At 38.0% G+C, this 16951-nt stretch overlaps 1 protein-coding gene across 1 annotated transcript in view; it reads right to left on the reverse strand.

Annotated features, from left to right (window-relative positions):
- Positions 1-16951, reverse strand: part of timmdc1 (translocase of inner mitochondrial membrane domain containing 1) — a 119029-nt gene that overhangs the window by 26772 nt on the left and 75306 nt on the right. The gene's annotated exons all lie outside the window — the stretch shown is intronic.

A 16951-nucleotide genomic window follows, 5' to 3' on the forward strand; every position in this document is an offset into this window, starting at 1 on the left:
TCCAAAGGCTGCTTGACAATACAAACCAAACCCCATGTCTGTACGATGTTCTGACGCAGAGATATAGATTTTCCAAAATGGTTGCTAGGGTACTCTGTTTGGTTGCTAGGGAGTGACTTGGCAGCAACCAATGATGATACTCCAAAGGCTGCTTGACAATACAAACCAACCCCCATGTCTGTACGATGATCTGATGCAGAGATACAGATTTTCCAAAATGGTTGCTAGGGTACTCAGTTTGGTTGCTAGGGAGTGACTTGGCAGCTACCAATGATGATACTCCAAAGGCTGCTTGACAATACAAACCTACCCCCATGTCTGTACGATGTTCTGATTCAGAGATATAGATCTTGCAATTCGGTTGCTAGGGTACTGTTTGGTTGCTAGGGAGTGGCTTGGCAGCTACCAGTGATGATACTCCAAAGGCTACTTGACAATATAAACCAACCCCCATGTCTGTACGATGTTCTGATGCCGAGATATAGATCTTGCAAAACGGTTGCTAGGGTACTGTTTGGTTGCTAGGGACTGGCTTGGCAGCTACCACTGATGATACTCCAAAGGCTACTTGACAATATAAACCAACCCCCATGTCTGTACGATGTTCTGATGCAGAGATATAGATCTTGAAATACGGTTGCTAGGGTACTGTTTGGTTGCTAGGCACTGGCTTGGCAGCTACCAGTGATGCTACTCCAAAGGCTGCTTGACAATATAAAACAACCCCCATGTCTGTACGATGTTCTGATGCAGAGATATAGATCTTGCAAAACGGTTGCTAGGGTACTGTTTGGTTGCTAGGGAGTTGCTTGGCAGCTACCAATGATGATACTCCAAAGGCTGCTTGACAATATAAACCAACCCCCATGTCTGTACGATGTTCTGATGCCGAGATATAGATCTTGCAAAACGGTTGCTAGGGTACTTTGTTTGGTTGCTAGGGAGTGGCTTGTTGGCTACCAATGCTGATACTCCAAAGGCTGCTTGACAATATAAAACAACCCTCATGTCTGTACGATGTTCTGATGCCGAGATATAGATCTTGCAAAACGGTTGCTAGGGTACTGTTTGGTTGCTAGGGAGTTGCTTGGCAGCTACCATTGATGATACTCCAAAGGCTGCTTGACAACATAAACCAACCCCCATGTCTCTACGATGTTCTGATGCAGAGATATAGATTTTGCAAAATGGTTGCTAGGTACTGTTTGGTTGCTAGGGAGTGGCTTGGCAGCTTCCAATGATGATACTCCAAAGGCTGCTTGACAATACAAACCTACCCCCATGTCTGTACGATGTTCTGATGCAGAGATATAGATTTTCCAAAATGGTTGCTAGGGTACTCTGTTTGGTTGCTAGGGAGTGACTTGGCAGCTACCAGTGATAGATAGATAGATAGATAGATGAGTTTGAATGAGTTAGATAGATAGATAAAGTTTGATAGATAGATAGATAGATAGATAGATAGATAGATAGATGAGTTTGAATGAGTTAGATAGATAGATTAGATAGATAGATAGATAGATAAAGTTTGATAGATAGATAGATAGATAGATAGATTAAGTTTGATAGATAGATAGATAGATTTAGTTAGATAGATAGATAGATAGATAGATAGATAGATAGATGAGTTTGAATGAGTTAGATAGATAGATAGATTAAGATTAAGTTTGATAGATAGATAGATAGATAGATAGATTTAGTTTGATAGATAGATAGATAGATAGATAGATAGATAGATTTAGTTTGATAGATAGATAGATAGATAGATAGATAGATAGATAGATAGATAGATAGATAGATAGAATGAGTTTGAATGAGTTTGAATGAGTTTAAATGGCTTAGAAATAGGAATGGCAGTTAAATTGAGTCTGTGTGTTTGAATTTGAATTTTGACAGTTGGACGGAATGTTCAGATCAGCCAAGGCATTTCAATGGAAGTCAATGGGAGCTTTTTCCAGGTTTAATCAGCATTTTTAGGAAAACCGTAAGTCGGATCAGTCTGAAAAGATATAGCAACTCGAGTCAGAACAGTCTGAATGTCTAGTCCGAGTTTGGTGGTTGTAGCTTGAACAGTCTAGGAGGAGATACAATTTAAAATTTAGTCTAAGAAGAATAATAATAACTAGATAAAAAAGTTTGAAGACAAACTTTAAGTTGGCTTGAAAAAGCTGGTCCAGAAAGTTTGAAGTAGTTTTGAAAGTTTGAAGTTTGAAAGTTTAAGCTTAGTAATTTAGATAGATAGATAGTTAGTCTACTTTAGCACTTAGCTAATCAATATTAGCATGTAGCTATTCACTAGCATGTGTAGCATGTTGGAAGTACAGATTACTAGCATGAGTCAAAACAGCCAACCGCCATGTCTCTACGATGTTCTGATGCAGAAATATAGATCTTGCAACATGGTTGCTAGGGTACTTTGTTTGGTTGCTAGGGAGTGGCTTGTCAGCTACCAATGACAACACTCCAAAGGCTACTTGACAATATAAACCATGGGCGTAGGTTTAGGGGGGGACGCTAGGTACTAGTCCCTATCAATATTTTGATATGACAAATTTGTCCCCACCAATATTTAGCAAGCTCCTTTGCACTGCTATTTGGATCGATTCTAACGGCCAGGACGACGACAGTACAAGAAACGCCGTAATTTGATTGGCGGCGGGGTATCTTATAGGCTACACGCGCGGGCCGGGACTACTTTTGTGCTTGCACTAGCAGCGAGCGGTTGGTGTGTGTGTGCGCGCGCGCATGTTGACGACGCCGACGGTAAGTTACCAGGACTGTCTCTCTACCACATACAAAGGCCAGAGTAAAAATATTTTAATATTCCGTTTTAACTATAATTAGCTAGCCCCACAAATAAACTAGCAGTAGTGACTGACCAGGCTTTCAAATGCAGATTCTACTGTGGAAAATAGTATTAACTGGTGATAGTATGTGTTACCCAGGATGATAGAATGCTAAATTAGCAAGTAACTGAATGTCAATTAGCCAACAGTGTTTTTTGTAAGTATAATTAGGCTATTAACGTAGCCTATAGTAAATTATGTTTGTTTGTTAATAAACTGTATGGTTGTTCAGTATTTCACATTCCCAGGTATTAACGTGAGTGTACTGGAGGGTAAATAGTGTTTAGAAAAAGGTTATTATATTTATTTATTTAGATTTCCTTGTGGCAGAATATTTTTTGTTAGTGTAATTACTAATGTACATAATTTGTTAAGAAAACGTTTGGTTGTGAAGCATTACACAGTCTCAAGTTTTTAATTTTATTTTTTGAGAGTGCTTTTGGGGGGGGGGGGGGGTGTCGTGGGGTGTCCCCACCAAAGCTGAGACCAAACCTACGCCCATGATATAAACCAAACCCCATGTCTGTACGATGTTCTGATGCAGAGATATAGATCTTGCACAACGGTTGCTAGGGTACTGTTTGGTTGCTAGGGAGTGGCTTGCCAGCTACCAATGGCGACACTTCAAAGGCTACTTGACAATATAAACCAACCCCCATGTCTGGACGATGTTCTGATGTAGAGATATAGATCTTGCAAAATGGTTGCTAGGGTACTGTTTGGTTGCTAGGGACTGGCTTGGCAGCTACGAATAATCATACTCCAAAGGCTACTTGACAATATAAACCAACCCCCACGTCTCTACGATGTTCTAATGCAGAGATATAGATTTTGCAAAATGGTTGCTAGGGCACTCTGTTTGGTTGCTATGGTGTTGCTATGCAGTTGCTAGGGTACTCGGGGTGTTTGCTAAGGTGTTGCTATGCGGTTGCTAGGGTATTCGGGATGGTTGCTAGGATGTTGCTATGCGGTTGCTATGGTAATAGGGGTGGTTGCTAAGGTGTTGCTATGCGGTTGCTAGGGTATTCGGGGTGGTTGCTAGGGGGTTGCTATGCGGTTGCTATGGTACTAGGGGTGGTTGCTAAGGTGTTGCTATGTTGTTGCTAGGGTATTCAGGGTGGTTGCTAAGGTGTTGCTATGCGGTTGCTAAGGTCTTGCTATATGGTTGCTAAGGTACTCGGGATGGTTGCTAAGGTGTTGCTATATGGTTGCTAGGGTACTCAGGTGGTTGCTAAGGTGTTGTTATACGGTTGCTAAGGTACTTTGGGTGGTTGCTAGGGTATTGCTATGAGGTTGCTAGGATATTCTAGGAGGTTGTTATGCTGTTCTGGGTGGTTGCTATGCGGTTGCTAGGGTGCTCTGTGTGGTTGCTGTGCTGTTGCCATGGTGTTCAAGGTGGTTGCTTGGGTGATCTGGTGGTTGCTATGATAGATAGATAGATAGATAGATAGATAGATAGATAGATAGATAGATAGATAGATTTAGTTTGATAGATATAGATTTAGTTTGATAGAGATAGATTTAGTTTGATAGATAGATAGATTTAGTTTGATAGATAGATAGAGATAGATAGATTTAGATAGATAGATAGATAGATAGATAGATTTAGTTTGATAGATAGAGATAGATAGATAGAGATAGATTTAGTTTGATAGATAGATAGAGATAGATAGATTTAGATAGATAGATAGATAGATAGATAGATTTAGATAGATAGATAGATAGATAGATAGATAGATAGATAGATAGATAGATAAAGTTTGATAGATAGCTAGATAGATTTAGTTTGATAGATAGATAGATAGATAGATAGATAGATAGATAGATTTAGTTTGATAGATAGATAGATAGATAGATAGATAGATAGATAGATTTAGTTTGATAGATAGATAGATAGATAGATTTAGTTTGATAGATATAGATTTAGTTTGATAGATAGATAGAGATAGATAGATTTAGATAGATAGATAGATAGATAGATAGATAGATTTAGTTTGATAGATAGATAGATAGATTTAGTTTGATAGATAGATAGATAGATAGATTTAGTTTGATAGATAGATAGATAGATAGATTTAGTTTGATAGATAGATAGATAGATAGATAGATAGATAGATAGATAGATAGATAGATAGATAGATAGATAGAATGAGTTTGAATGAGTTTAAATGGCTTAGAAATAGGAATGGCAGTTAAATTGAGTCTGTGTGTTTGAATTTGAATTTTGACAGTTGGACGGAATGTTCAGATCAGCCAAGGCATTTCAATGGAAGTCAATGGGAGCTTTTTCCAGGTTTAATCAGCATTTTTAGGAAAACCGTAAGTCAGATCAGTCTGAAAAGATATAGCAACTCGAGTCAGAACAGTCTGAATGTCTAGTCCGAGTTTGGTGGTTGTAGCTTGAACAGTCTAGGAGGAGATACAATTTAAAATTTAGTCTAAGAAGAATAATAATAATAAGCTTAAGTACAATATCAGTAAGTTGGCTTTTTCAAGCCAACTTAACTAGATAAAAAAGTTTGAGGACAAACTTTAAGTTGGCTTGAAAAAGCCGGTCCAGAAAGTTTGAAGTAGTTTTAAAAGTGTGAAGTTTGAGAGTTTTCAGTTTAAAAGTTTAAGTTTTAGTTTAGTAGTTAGATTTAACATTAGGCTAATCACTATTAGCATGTAGCTATTCACTGCTAGCATGTGTAGCATGTTGGAAGTCCAGATTGCTAGCATAAGTCAAAAGAGCCAACTGCCATGTCTCTACGATGTTCTTATGCAGAGATATAGATCTTGCGAAACGGTTGCTAGGGTACTCTGTTCGGTTGCTAGGGAGTGGCTTGGCAGCTACCAGTGATGATACTCCAAAGGCTGCTTGACAATATAAACCAATCCCCATGTCTGTACGATGTTCTGATGCAGAGATATAGATTTTGCAAAACGGTTGCTAGGGTACTCTGTTTGGTTGCTAGGGAGTGGCTAGGTAGCTACCTGTGATGATACTCCAAAGGCTGCTTGACAATGTAAACCAACCCCCATGTCTGTACGATGTTCTGATGCAGAGATATAGATCTTGCAAAACGGTTGCTAGGGTACTTTGTTTGGTTGCTAGGGAGTGGCTTGTTGGCTACCAATGATGATACTCCAAAGGCTGCTTGACAATATAAAACAACCCTCATGTCTGTACGATGTTCTGATGCCGAGATATAGATCTTGCAAAACGGTTGCTAGGGTACTGTTTGGTTGCTAGGGAGTTGCTTGGCAGCTACCATTGATGATACTCCAAAGGCTGCTTGACAACATAAACCAACCCCCATGTCTCTACGATGTTCTGATGCAGAGATATAGATTTTGCAAAATGGTTGCTAGGTACTCTGTTTGGTTGCTAGGGAGTGGCTTGGCAGCTTCCAATGATGATACTCCAAAGGCTGCTTGACAATACAAACCTACCCCCATGTCTGTACGATGTTCTGATGCAGAGATATAGATTTTCCAAAATGGTTGCTAGGGTACTCTGTTTGGTTGCTAGGGAGTGACTTGGCAGCTACCAGTGATAGATAGATAGATAGATAGATAGATAGATAGATAGATAGATAGATAGATAGATAAATAGAATGAGTTTGAATGAGTTTAAATGGCTTAGAAATAGGAATGGCAGTTAAATTGAGTCTGTGTGTTTGAATTTGAATTTTGACAGTTGGACGGAATGTTCAGATCAGCCAAGGCATTTCAATGGAAGTCAATGGGAGCTTTTTCCAGGTTTAATCAGCATTTTTAGGAAAACCGTAAGTCAGATCAGTCTGAAAAGATATAGCAACTCGAGTCAGAACAGTCTGAATGTCTAGTCCGAGTTTGGTGGTTGTAGCTTGAACAGTCTAGGAGGAGATACAATTTAAAATTTAGTCTAAGAATAATAATAATAACTAGATAAAAAAGTTTGTAGACAAACTTTAAGTTGGCTTGAAAAAGCATAGCCAGAAAGTTTGAAGAAGTTTTAAAAGTTTGTAGTTTGAACCTTTTCAGTTTGAAATAGTTTGTTTTAGAATTGTAGTTTTAAAAGCTAGATAGATAGCTAGATAAGTAAACAGACTGATCGATAGATAGATAGATAGTTGTCACAGATGGATATTATGGAGTTTTTATAGAGTTATTAGCATGTTCTTAGCCCAGTTTAGCACTTAGCTAATCACCATTAGCATGTAGCTATTCACTGCTAGCATGTTGGAAGTCCAGATTGCTAGCATGAGTCAAAAGAGCCAACCCCCATGTCTGTACTATGTTCTGCTGCAGAGATATAGATCTGGCAAAACGGTTGCTAGGGTACTCTGTTTGGTTGCTAGGGAGTGGCTTGGCAGCTACCAATGATGATACTCCAAAGGCTGCTTGACAATACAAACCAAACCCCATGTCTGTATGATGTTCTGATGCAGAGATACAGATTTTGCAATACGGTTGCTATGGTACTCTGTTTGTTGCTAGGGAGTGGCTTGGCAGCTACCAATGATGATACTCCAAAGGCTGCTTGACAATACAAACCAAACCCCATGTCTGTACGATGTTCTGATTCAGAGATATAGATTTTCCAAAATGGTTGCTAGGGTACTCTGTTTGTTGCTAGGGAGTGGCTTGGCAGCAACCAATGATGATACTCCAAAGGCTGCTTGACAATACAAACCAACCCCCATGTCTGTACGATGTTCTGATGCAGAGATATAGATTTTCCAAAATGGTTGCTAGGGTACTCAGTTTGGTTGCTAGGGAGTGACTTGGCAGCTACCAATGATGATACTCCAAAGGCTGCTTGACAATACAAACCTACCCCCATGTCTGTACGATGTTCTGATTCAGAGATATAGATCTTGCAATTCGGTTGCTAGGGTACTGTTTGGTTGCTAGGGAGTGGCTTGGCAGCTACCAGTGATGATACTCCAAAGGCTACTTGACAATATAAACCAACCCCCATGTCTGTACGATGTTCTGATGCCGAGATATAGATCTTGCAAAACGGTTGCTAGGGTACTGTTTGGTTGCTAGGGACTGACTTGGCAGCTACCAGTGATGATACTCCAAAGGCTACTTGACAATATAAACCAACCCCCATGTCTGTACGATGTTCTGATGCTGAGATATAGATCTTGGAAAACGGTTGCTAGGGTACTCTGTTTGGTTGCTAGGGAGTGACTTGGCAGCTACCAGTGATAGATAGATAGATAGATAGATAGATAGATGAGTTTGAATGAGTTAGATAGATAGATTGAATGAGTTAGATAGATAGATAGATAGATGAGTTTGAATGAGTTAGATAGATGAGTTTGAATGAGTTAGATAGATAGATAGATAGATAGATTAAGTTTGATAGATAGATAGATAGATGAGTTTGAATGAGTTAGATAGATAGATAGATAGATAGATGAGTTTGAATGAGTTAGATAGATAGATAGATTAAGATTAAGTTTGATAGATAGATAGATAGATAGATAGATTTAGTTTGATAGATAGATAGATAGATAGATAGATAGATAGATTTAGTTTGATAGATAGATAGATAGAATGAGTTTGAATGAGTTTGAATGAGTTTAAATGGCTTAGGAATAGGAATGGCAGTTAAATTGAGTCTGTGTGTTTGAATTTGAATTTTGACAGTTGGACGGAATGTTCAGATCAGCCAAGGCATTTCAATGGAAGTCAATGGGAGCTTTTTCCAGGTTTAATCCGCATTTTTAGGAAAACCGTAAGTCGGATCAGTCTGAAAAGATATAGCAACTCGAGTCAGAACAGTCTGAATGTCTAGTCCGAGTTTGGTGGTTGTAGCTTGAACAGTCTAGGAGGAGATACAAATTAAAATTTAGTCTAAGAATAATAATAATAATAAGCTTAAGTACAATATCAGTAAGTTGGCTTTTTCAAAGCCAACTTAACTAGATAAAAAAAGTTTGTAGACAAACTTTAAGTTGGCTTGAAAAAGCATAGCCAGAAAGTTTGAAGAAGTTTTAAAAGTTTGTAGTTTGAACCTTTTCAGTTTGAAATAGTTTGTTTTAGAATTGTAGTTTTAAAAGCTAGATAGATAGCTAGATAAGTAAACAGACTGATCGATAGATAGATAGATAGATAGTTGTCACAGATGGATATTATGGAGTTTTTATAGAGTTATTAGCATGTTCTTAGCCCAGTTTAGCACTTAGCTAATCACCATTAGCATGTAGCTATTCACTGCTAGCATGTTGGAAGTCCAGATTGCTAGCATGAGTCAAAAGAGCCAACCGCCATGTCTCTACGATGTTCTGATGCAGAGATATAGATCTTGCAAAACGGTTGCTAGGGTACTGTTTGGTTGCTAGGGACTGGCTTGGCAGCTACCAATGATCATACTCCAAAGGCTGCTTGACAATACAAATCTAGCCCCATGTCTGTACGATATTCTGATGCAGAGATATAGATTTTCCAAAATGGTTGCTAGGGTACTCTGTTTGGTTGCTAGGGAGTGGCTTGGCAGCTACCAATGATGATACACCAAAAGCTGCTTGACAATACAAACCAACCCCCATGTCTGTACGATGTTCTGATGCAGAGATATAGATTTTGCAATAAGGTTGCTACGGTACTCTGTTCGTTGCTAGGGAGTGGCTTGGCAGCAACCAATGATGATACTCCAAAGGCTGCTTGACAATACAAACCAAACCCCATGTCTGTACGATGTTCTGACGCAGAGATATAGATTTTCCAAAATGGTTGCTAGGGTACTCTGTTTGGTTGCTAGGGAGTGACTTGGCAGCAACCAATGATGATACTCCAAAGGCTGCTTGACAATACAAACCAACCCCCATGTCTGTACGATGATCTGATGCAGAGATACAGATTTTCCAAAATGGTTGCTAGGGTACTCAGTTTGGTTGCTAGGGAGTGACTTGGCAGCTACCAATGATGATACTTCAAAGGCTGCTTGACAATACAAACCTACCCCCATGTTTGTACGATGTTCTGATTCAGAGATATAGATCTTGCAATTCGGTTGCTAGGGTACTGTTTGGTTGCTAGGGAGTGACTTGGCAGCTACCAATGATGATACTTCAAAGGCTACTTGACAATATAAACCAACCCCCATGTCTGTACGATGTTCTGATGCAGAGATATAGATCTTGAAATACGGTTGCTAGGGTACTGTTTGGTTGCTAGGCACTGGCTTGGCAGCTACCAGTGATGCTACTCCAAAGGCTGCTTGACAATATAAAACAACCCCCATGTCTGTACGATGTTCTGATGCAGAGATATAGATCTTGCAAAACGGTTGCTAGGGAGTGGCTTGTTGGCTACCAATGATGATACTCCAAAGGCTGCTTGACAATATAAAACAACCCTCATGTCTGTACGATGTTCTGATGCCGAGATATAGATCTTGCAAAACGGTTGCTAGGGTACTGTTTGGTTGCTAGGGAGTTGCTTGGCAGCTACCATTGATGATACTCCAAAGGCTGCTTGACAACATAAACCAACCCCCATGTCTCTACGATGTTCTGATGCAGAGATATAGATTTTGCAAAATGGTTGCTAGGTACTCTGTTTGGTTGCTAGGGAGTGGCTTGGCAGCTTCCAATGATGATACTCCAAAGGCTGCTTGACAATACAAACCTACCCCCATGTCTGTACGATGTTCTGATGCAGAGATATAGATTTTCCAAAATGGTTGCTAGGGTACTCTGTTTGGTTGCTAGGGAGTGACTTGGCAGCTACCAGTGATAGATAGATAGATAGATAGATAGATAGATAGATAGATAGATAGATAGATAGATGAGTTTGAATGAGTTAGATAGATTGAATGAGTTAGATAGATAGATAGATGAGTTTGAATGAGTTAGATAGATAGATAGATAGATTAAGTTTGAGATAGATAGATAGATAGATGAGTTTGAATGAGTTAGATAGATAGATAGATTAAGTTTGATAGATAGATAGATAGATGAGTTTGAATGAGTTAGATAGATAGATAGATAGATAGATAGATAGATTAAGTTTGATAGATAGATAGATAGATTTAGTTAGATAGATAGATAGATAGATGAGTTTGAATGAGTTAGATAGATAGATAGATTAAGATTAAGTTTGATAGATAGATAGATAGATAGATAGATAGATAGATTTAGTTTGATAGATAGATAGATAGATAGATAGATAGATAGATAGATAGATAGATAGATAGATAGATAGATAGATAGATAGAATGAGTTTGAATGAGTTTAAATGGCTTAGAAATAGGAATGGCAGTTAAATTGAGTCTGTGTGTTTGAATTTGAATTTTGACAGTTGGACGGAATGTTCAGATCAGCCAAGGCATTTCACTGGAAGTCAATGGGAGCTTTTTCCAGGTTTAATCAGCATTTTTAGGAAAACCGTAAGTCGGATCAGTCTGAAAAGATATAGCAACTCGAGTCAGAACAGTCTGAATGTCTAGTCCGAGTTTGGTGGTTGTAGCTTGAACAGTCTAGGAGGAGATACAATTTAAAATTTAGTCTAAGAAGAATAATAATAACTAGATAAAAAAGTTTGAAGACAAACTTTAAGTTGGCTTGAAAAAGCTGGTCCAGAAAGTTTGAAGTAGTTTTGAAAGTTTGAAGTTTGAAAGTTTAAGCTTAGTAATTTAGATAGATAGATAGTTAGTCTACTTTAGCACTTAGCTAATCAATATTAGCATGTAGCTATTCACTAGCATGTGTAGCATGTTGGAAGTACAGATTGCTAGCATGAGTCAAAACAGCCAACCGCCATGTCTCTACGATGTTCTGATGCAGAAATATAGATCTTGCAACACGGTTGCTAGGGTACTTTGTTTGGTTGCTAGGGAGTGGCTTGTCAGCTACCAATGACAACACTCCAAAGGCTACTTGACAATATAAACCATGGGCGTAGGTTTAGGGGGGGACGCTAGGTACTAGTCCCTATCAATATTTTGATATGACAAATTTGTCCCCACCAATATTTAGCAAGCTCCTTTGCACTGCTATTTGGATCGATTCTAACGGCCAGGACGACGACAGTACAAGAAACGCCGTAATTTGATTGGCGGCGGGGTATCTTATAGGCTACACGCGCGGGCCGGGACTACTTTTGTGCTTGCACTAGCAGCGAGCGGTTGGTGTGTGTGTGCGCGCGCGCATGTTGACGACGCCGACGGTAAGTTACCAGGACTGTCTCTCTACCACATACAAAGGCCAGAGTAAAAATATTTTAATATTCCGTTTTAACTATAATTAGCTAGCCCCACAAATAAACTAGCAGTAGTGACTGACCAGGCTTTCAAATGCAGATTCTACTGTGGAAAATAGTATTAACTGGTGATAGTATGTGTTACCCAGGATGATAGAATGCTAAATTAGCAAGTAACTGAATGTCAATTAGCCAACAGTGTTTTTTGTAAGTATAATTAGGCTATTAACGTAGCCTATAGTAAATTATGTTTGTTTGTTAATAAACTGTATGGTTGTTCAGCATTTCACATTCCCAGGTATTAACGTGAGTGTACTGGAGGGTAAATAGTGTTTAGAAAAAGGTTATTATATTTATTTATTTAGATTTCCTTGTGGCAGAATATTTTTTGTTAGTGTAATTACTAATGTACATAATTTGTTAATAAAACGTTTGGTTGTGAAGCATTGCACAGTCTCAAGTTTTTAATTTTATTTTTTGAGAGTGTCCCCACCAAAGCTGAGACCAAACCTACGCCCATGATATAAACCAAACCCCATGTCTGTACGATGTTCTGATGCAGAGATATAGATCTTGCAAAACGGTTGCTAGGGTACTGTTTGGTTGCTAGGGAGTGGCTTGCCAGCTACCAATGGCGACACTTCAAAGGCTACTTGACAATATAAACCAACCCCCATGTCTGGACGATGTTCTGATGTAGAGATATAGATCTTGCAAAATGGTTGCTAGGGTACTGTTTGGTTGCTAGGGACTGGCTTGGCAGCTACGAATAATCATACTCCAAAGGCTACTTGACAATATAAACCAACCCCCACGTCTCTACGATGTTCTAATGCAGAGATATAGATTTTGCAAAATGGTTGCTAGGGCACTCTGTTTGGTTGCTATGGTGTTGCTATGCAGTTGCTAGGGTACTCGGGGTGTTTGCTAAGGTGTTGCTATGCGGTTGCTAGGGTATTCGGGATGGTTGCTAGGATGTTGCTATGCGGTTGCTATGGTAATAGGGGTGGTTGCTAAGGTGTTGCTATGCGGTTGCTAGGGTATTCGGGGTGGTTGCTAGGGGGTTGCTATGCGGTTGCTATGGTACTAGGGGTGGTTGCTAAGGTGTTGCTATGTTGTTGCTAGGGTATTCGGGGTGGTTGCTAAGGTGTTGCTATGCGGTTGCTAAGGTCTTGCTATATGGTTGCTAAGGTACTCGGGGTGGTTGCTAAGGTGTTGCTATATGGTTGCTAGGGTACTCAGGTGGTTGCTAAGGTGTTGTTATACGGTTGCTAAGGTACTTTGGGTGGTTGCTAGGGTATTGCTATGAGGTTGCTAGGATATTCTAGGAGGTTGTTATGCTGTTCTGGGTGGTTGCTATGCGGTTGCTAGGGTGCTCTGTGTGGTTGCTGTGCTGTTGCCATGGTGTTCAAGGTGGTTGCTTGGGTGATCTGGTGGTTGCTATGATAGATAGATAGATAGATAGATTTAGTTTGATAGATAGAGATAGATTTAGTTTGATAGAGATAGATTTAGTTTGATAGATAGAGATAGATTTAGTTTGATAGATAGATAGAGATAGATAGATTTAGATAGATAGATAGATAGATAGATAGATAGATAGATAGATTTAGTTTGATAGATAGATAGATTTAGTTTGATAGATAGAGATAGATTTAGTTTGATAGATAGAGATAGATTTAGTTTGATAGATAGATAGAGATAGATAGATTTAGATAGATAGATAGAGATAGATAGATTTAGATAGATAGATAGAGATAGATAGATAGATAAAGTTTGATAGATAGCTAGATAGATTTAGTTTGATAGATAGATAGATAGATAGATAGATAGATAGATAGATAGATTTAGTTTGATAGATAGATACATAGATTTAGTTTGATAGATAGAGATAGATTTAGTTTGATAGATAGATAGAGATAGATAGATTTAAATAGATAGATAGATAGATAGATAGATAGATTTAGTTTGATAGATAGATAGATAGATTTAGTTTGATAGATAGAGATAGATTTAGTTTGATAGATAGATAGAGATAGATAGATTTAGATAGATAGATAGATAGATAGATAGATAGATTTAGTTTGATAGATAGATAGATAGATTTAGTTTGATAGATAGAGATAGATTTAGTTTGATAGATAGATAGATAGATAGATAGATAGATAGATAGATTTAGTTTGATAGATAGATACATAGATTTAGTTTGATAGATAGAGATAGATTTAGTTTGATAGATAGATAGAGATAGATAGATTTAAATAGATAGATAGATAGATAGATAGATAGATTTAGTTTGATAGATAGATAGATAGATTTAGTTTGATAGATAGAGATAGATTTAGTTTGATAGATAGAGATAGATAGATTTAGATAGATAGATAGAGATAGATAGATTTAGATAGATAGATAGATAGATAGATAGATAGATAGATAGATAGATAGATAGATAGATAGATAGATAGATAGATAGATAGATAGATAGATAGATAGATAGATTTAGTTTGATAGATAGATAGATAGATTTAGTTTGATAGATAGAGATAGATTTAGTTTGATAGATAGATAGAGATAGATAGATTTAGATAGATAGATAGATAGATAGATAGATAGATAGATAGATAGATAGATAGATAGATAGATTTAGTTAGATAGATAGATATAGTTAGATAGATAGATAGATAGATAGATAGATAGAGATAGATAGATAGATAGATAGATAGATTTAGTTTGATAGATAGATAGATAGATTTAGTTTGATTGATAGATAGATAGATAGATTTAGTTTGATTGATAGATAGATAGATAGATAGATAGATAGATAGATAGATAGATAGATAGATAGATAGATAGATAGATAGATAGATAGATAGATAGATAGATAGATAGATAGAATGAGTTTGAATGAGTTTAAATGGCTTAGCAATAGGAATGGCAGTTAAATTGAGTCTGTGTGTTTGAATTTGAATTTTGACAGTTGGACGGAATGTTCAGATCAGCCAAGGCATTTCAATGGAAGTCAATGGGAGCTTTTTCCAGGTTTAATCAGCATTTTTAGGAAAACCGTAAGTCAGATCAGTCTGAAAAGATATAGCAACTCGAGTCAGAACAGTCTGAATGTCTAGTCCGAGTTTGGTGTTTGTAGCTTGAACAGTCTAGGAGGAGATACAATTTAAAATTTAGTCTAAGAAGAATAATAATAATAAGCTTAAGTACAATATCAGTAAGTTGGCTTTTTCAAGCCAACTTAATAAGCTTAAGTACAATATCAGTAAGTTGGCTTTTTCAAGCCAACTTAATAAGCTTAAGTACAATATCAGTAAGTTGGCTTTTTCAAGCCAACTTAATAATAATAATAATAATAAGCTTAAGACGTAGATCAGTAAGTTGGCTTTTTCAAGCCAACTTAATAAGTCAATAATAAGTTTAAATAGGATTACAGTAAGTTGGCTTTTTCAAGCCAACTTAATAATAATAAGTTTAAATAGGATTACAGTAAGTTGGCTTTTTCAAGCCAACTTAATAATAAGCTTAAATAGAAGATCAGTAAGTTGGCTCTTTCAAGCCAACTTAATAATAAGTTTATATAGCAGATCAGTAAGTTGGCTTGAAAAAGCCAACTTAATAATAAGTTTAATAAGCATTTCAGTAAGTTGGCTTTTTCAAGCCAACTTAATAAGTTTATATAGCAGATCAGTAAGTTGGCTTTTTCAAGCCAACTTAACTATTTAATTGACACTTTTCACATTTCTGTAGTTCTCAGAACTGATATTATTTTGGCTGGGTAAACAGATACTGTTTAGTGGAAGTAGCCTATAGTGGTAATGTAGCGGTGAACTACAGCAAATATAATATGTGTTCTCTTATTTCCCCAGCAGCAACAGCTCCATAAAAATAATAATAAATCAAGTTAATGTATATGGTAGGCCATATTATAACTCACTTGCATCTGGTGCATTGATGAAGCCATGTCTAATCGTTTTACAACAGACGTCCAAATCAAAACAGACTTCTGGAAAAACTGAATTGACCAATGACATTTGAGCTTACACTGAAATAAGTAAAGTCCCGCCCCACGACTGACAAAAATCAAAAGTGTTCGCGCGAGCGAAATAGAAGATTGAGCGCGAGTGTGGGGAATGATGACGCGCGTGCTGCGAATCTTGTCCGAGCACGCGAGGCTTGATCTGCGCGCAGAGGAGATGTCATGCGCGCGCGCGGGTTTAAAATGAGCTCGCGGGCTCCCGTTTCCTCGCGTGCAGATCTGTTATCCTCTCGCGGAAGTGATTTACTGCGCGCGCAAGCATCAATTGTGCGCTCGGTCAGTACGTCCCAAGGGGAGTGACATCTGAGCGGCTTGTTTTTTCACATGCTTGCAGAGAAAGGCTTGCCAAAACAAAGTTACTGGGTTGACCTTTTTCACGTTTTGTGTGTTGGTAGATGCACTGGGGACCCGATTATAGCATGGAAAAAGTCAGATTTTCATGATATGTCCCCTTTAATATCTACACTAATAAAGGGAAATGGGGAACAAGAAAAAGTGAAATATAACTAATGAACTTAAAAAGAAAAACCATAAGAAAAATAGTTCTTCAGATCACAGACTGTTTAGCATATGGGTTCCTCTGGCAATACAAAATGAAGAGTGAAAAGAGCAAAAAGGGGGGAAGGGAGTTATTTTGGCTGGGGATGCAGATGCAAGACAGGATTACAGGGGAGGCCACAGCTGACTGACAGAATACCCTCAGAGATGGAGACTGGATGGGGATATAGATGGGTAGTGTGAGGGGGAAGAGAGGGCAGTGTTGCTGCAGGGCAGACATTTCTCCCCAGAGAGAGCGACACTGATACTGACTGACTGACTGAGACATACATAGACACACACATTGGGTTTTCATGTTTTATGGAGACATTCCATAGAC

The sequence above is a fragment of the Chanodichthys erythropterus genome, chromosome 12, assembly GCF_024489055.1.
Source record: "Chanodichthys erythropterus isolate Z2021 chromosome 12, ASM2448905v1, whole genome shotgun sequence".
In the NCBI taxonomy this organism is placed as follows: Eukaryota; Metazoa; Chordata; class Actinopteri; order Cypriniformes; family Xenocyprididae; genus Chanodichthys; species Chanodichthys erythropterus.